This window comes from Orycteropus afer, unplaced genomic scaffold (genome assembly GCF_000298275.1).
Source record: "Orycteropus afer afer isolate SDZICR_OR568_19922 unplaced genomic scaffold, OryAfe1.0 scaffold00182, whole genome shotgun sequence".
In the NCBI taxonomy this organism is placed as follows: domain Eukaryota; kingdom Metazoa; phylum Chordata; class Mammalia; order Tubulidentata; family Orycteropodidae; genus Orycteropus; species Orycteropus afer.
This window is the reverse complement of record NW_006921769.1, coordinates 545653-549742: the sequence shown is the minus strand read 5'-3', so window position 1 is coordinate 549742 and position 4090 is coordinate 545653. Positions and strand designations below refer to the sequence as shown.

Genomic DNA, 4090 nt, shown 5'->3' with positions numbered 1-4090 from the left:
CTGCATCAATCTAACTCTTTGCACTCGTGCTTTTTATTATAAATATCAATGCTAGTTCATATTCATTAGAGCTCAGTATGTGATAGGCAGTTTATAAGAGTTCTCATTTAATTCTACACTAACTTAATGGGTGATTCTTCTTTTTTTAACCACTACTTATAAGAATAGGAACAAGTTAACTGATTTTCTCAAAAGTTACACAGTTAGTGAAGAGTAAAGTTAAGATTTGAATTCAGGTCCACCTAATAATGTCAGAGCCTGAGTCATGAATCATGAACATCCTGACTCTCCTATTATAGAAAGCACATTTCTCACTTGCACTGGGATAGGACTAATTTCACACCTAGCTTCCCATATCTGTTCACTAACCACTTCAATATATGCCAAGATACACACATCTCTTTCCTGGTTCTGAGCTTTTGCACTTTTAGTTTCTTCCATGATGTGCTCTTTCCCCGGTTATTTGTATGGCTGGTTTCCTCCCTCCATTTTCTACTCATTGCCAGTTTTTTGACCATTTATCTAAAAAAGAACATCCCAAACCCCATGCCATTCATTCTCTTATACTAGAGCACAGTGATTAAAAACTAGATCCAGGCAAAAGCCTGTCTAGGTTGAGATCCCAACTGTGAAACTTTGAGCAAATAATTCAGCCTCATGTAAAATGCTTAGTCCCATGCACTCCAAAGTGTGGTCCATTGACTGGCAGCATAGGAGCTTTTTTTTAAAATGCACCAACCCATTCCTTTCTCTAGAACTAATGACTCAAAATCTGCTTTCTAATCAGAGTCCCAAATGACTGATTCCAAAAACTGAAACCGTACTCATTGCCATCAAATTTGATTCCAATTTATAGCAATCCTCATCGTATTTCTAAGGCTGTAAATCTTGATGGAGGCAGACCACCCCATCTTTTGTCTGCAGAGTGTCTGGTGTGTTCAACCCACAAGTCTTTTGGTCAGCAGCCAAATGTCTTAGCCACAACACCACCAGAGCCCCTTAGATGATTGATACATGCATTAAAATTTAAGAAGAACTGGCTTAAGATATTGCCTGGCACACAGCAAACTCTATGCAATTGTTAACTATTATAACTATCTTATTTTGTTCTTCCTAGCACTCATCTAGCTGAATTATACTCTGTGGGGTAACCAAAAACAATAGAAAAATAGATAATATTATTTTATTTTTCATAGATAGAACCAACTCAATTACATCTGGCATTGCTAAAAGCAAAGGTTATTTAATGCAAGTCAGAGACACCAATCATCTCAGGCACCAAATCACAGATGCATGGCAAGGATTAGTGAAAACATATAGCCTTTTGAACTACACATTACTGATGAAGGATTATACATTGAATGCCTCATGTAATATCATGCATTATACATGAATAAATGATTTATTATGTATATTAGCTTATGTTTCTAGATTTTATGATCACATTATATATTTATTTATTGGTTTAGTAACTATCTCCTTCATTATAATGTAAACTCCATAAATATAGTCTTATTTATCACTGTACTTCTAGGCCTAGAAAAAGTTCCCCAAGTAATATTTTTAAAAGAAAATAGTCTTTTCTTGGGAATGGTGCTTAGTGACACCGGCTTGTTCAACTACTCCAATCACCTATTAATTCAGGGAAAGTTGTCTTCATGTGTCAATCTCTCTTCATAGATAATAAATGTAGAGCAGATCCTACATCCCTGATCAGAAGTCCTATCTTATCTTCCAAGGTTTTGACATTCTTTTCCATAACTGCCAATCTGAGCTCTTAGCTTCTGTGTGAGCTGGTTTAAAGTTTTATAGAGAAATTGAAGTTTTTTTTTTTTTTTTTTTTTACTCATGACTGGTTTATATAACTAAATCAAGGTACTTTAAAATGCCATACCAAGGGTCAACTATAGCAAGAATTGTGAGGATAGTGGATTAGTGGATGACCGGGCAGTGTTTCATTCTGTTGCACATACAGTTGGTATGAGTCAGACTTGACTCAATGGCACCTAACAACAAACAACACTATAAAGATAAGGAAAGAAAGAGAATAGCTAGACAATTGATATAGGGAGCTGTAGCAGCACAGTGCAATTGATGTAGGATATAATATACTTAAGATAGGAAGTTTGGAAAGTTTGAGCAACAAAAAAGAAGGGCTATGTATAAAAAAAAAAAAATTGTACTCCAAAGGTATCCCATAATTGTTAATATGATTCTGTTAGGTTAACAAGGATGATTATAAATTAATTTGATACTAAAGCATTCCAAAGCTCTTCATGTTTAATACAGTTTTTCTTTTTCTATGATTGGTGGATGTGGATTTTTGAGGAACCCACAAAAACTATCTTGTCACCTATTCTTTACTCAGGAACTTTTACCTCTTTTGCAATCCCTATTTTTGCAAGATTACAGTGGTAGACATTGGACCAACTGTTAAATACCTGTTCCTTCACTTAATCAGATTTCTAGTCTACTCTCTTTCTGCTTATCAGGGCCACAATTTCCTTCCACCTTCCCTCCACTCCTGGAAATGTCCTTGTTACATCAGCACCTTCTAGCAGGCTACATTCAAAGCTTTCTACCATCTGCCTACAAATGCCAATTCTTGAGCCATTTTCTGCTGCAAACTTTTATGTAGCTTGTGAATGAACTTTATTGTTCTATTTGTCATTTCTTAAGCACACCTTAGACTTTCAGATCTTGGTGTTTGCACTCATGCCTCTCCATCCTTTTGCTCAATTTCTGTTATAAGAAATTATAATTTATAATTATATGTTATAATTATATGTTATAATGCCACCATTTATGTGAATCTTTTGCTGATTCTTTCAGTCAATATTAATCACAGTATTATATATATAGTAAAAGGTTAAAATGCCAGAATTTTTAGGAGATTGTAAGTTTTGAGGCTAGGAATTATTATTTTCTGATTTCAAACATCCTCATTAGTAACTCCATCTTGATTTGTTAGAATGTATGACAGAAAATAGGAGCTCTGGTGGTGTAGTGTCTAAGGCACTTGACTGCTGACCAGAAGTCTGGCAGTTCAAACCCACCAGCACTCATTGGAAGGAAGATTGGGCAATCTACTTTCATAGTGATACTGCCTTGGAATCCCAAGGAGAGATCTCTATGAGTTGGGGCCGAATCAATGGCACATAACAACAACATGACAGATAATATATTATCACAACATACTTCCCTAGACTTATTTCACACTATTTTCCAATATAAAACTAATTCTCAAGTTTACATGCACCATTCACAAGTTTCCCAAAATGTAATTCTAATCCCAACTCCAATATTTTAATTGTTTCCTACAGCTTTCAAGATAAAACCAAATTTCTTGACTTAACCTTAAAATGCAGTTCACTATTTCTGGCTTCTATTCCCCCATTTATTTATATTTAGCCTTCAATCCATTGCTATCAATCCAGTGAATATTTCCCAAAAATGTTTTAACCTTTTTTCCCCTCTCTTTGACATTACAGATGCTTTACCCAATTCCTGGAAATTTCTTCCCCTTCTCCTTTTACTAACTAGTACTCATGGTTCAGGATTTGGCACAAGTTTAAGTTCCTTTATGAAGCCCTTCCTGAATCCAGATAAGATTTAAATGCCTAACTTGGGCTGATTTTTGTTCTTAGGTGCTGTCAAGTTGGTTCTGACTTATACAACACTACATACAACAGAATGAAAGACTGCTTGTTCCTATGTCATCCTCACAATCAATCATTGCTATATTTGAGCCCATTGTGGAAGCCAGTGTGTCAGTCTATCTCACTGAGGATCTCCCTCTTTTTTGCTGACTCTCTACTCTATGAAGGGGATGATAGAGCAGAGCAGCAGCCAATGATCCAGGTAAGGAGAGGCACACAGGTCCACCCCCAACAGGCAGGAAAGTGGGGGAAAGAGAAAGCAGAGGGGACCACAGAGCAGAGCAGCAGCCAGGGATCCAGGTAAGGGGAGGGACCCAGGCCTCACACCCACCAGTCAGGAATGCCGGGGAAAGAGAAGCCAGGGGGATGACAGAGCACAAGAGCGCCAGGGATCCAGGTAAGGAGAGGGCAGAGAAGTTCGAACAGCTAAG

General features: G+C 36.9%; 1 protein-coding gene across 1 annotated transcript in view; it reads right to left on the bottom strand.

The window, feature by feature from the left end:
• LAMA2 (laminin subunit alpha 2) overlaps positions 1-4090 on the bottom strand; it is a gene marked incomplete at its 5' end in the record, with an annotated part of 713189 nt that overhangs the window by 170870 nt on the left and 538229 nt on the right. The gene's annotated exons all lie outside the window — the stretch shown is intronic.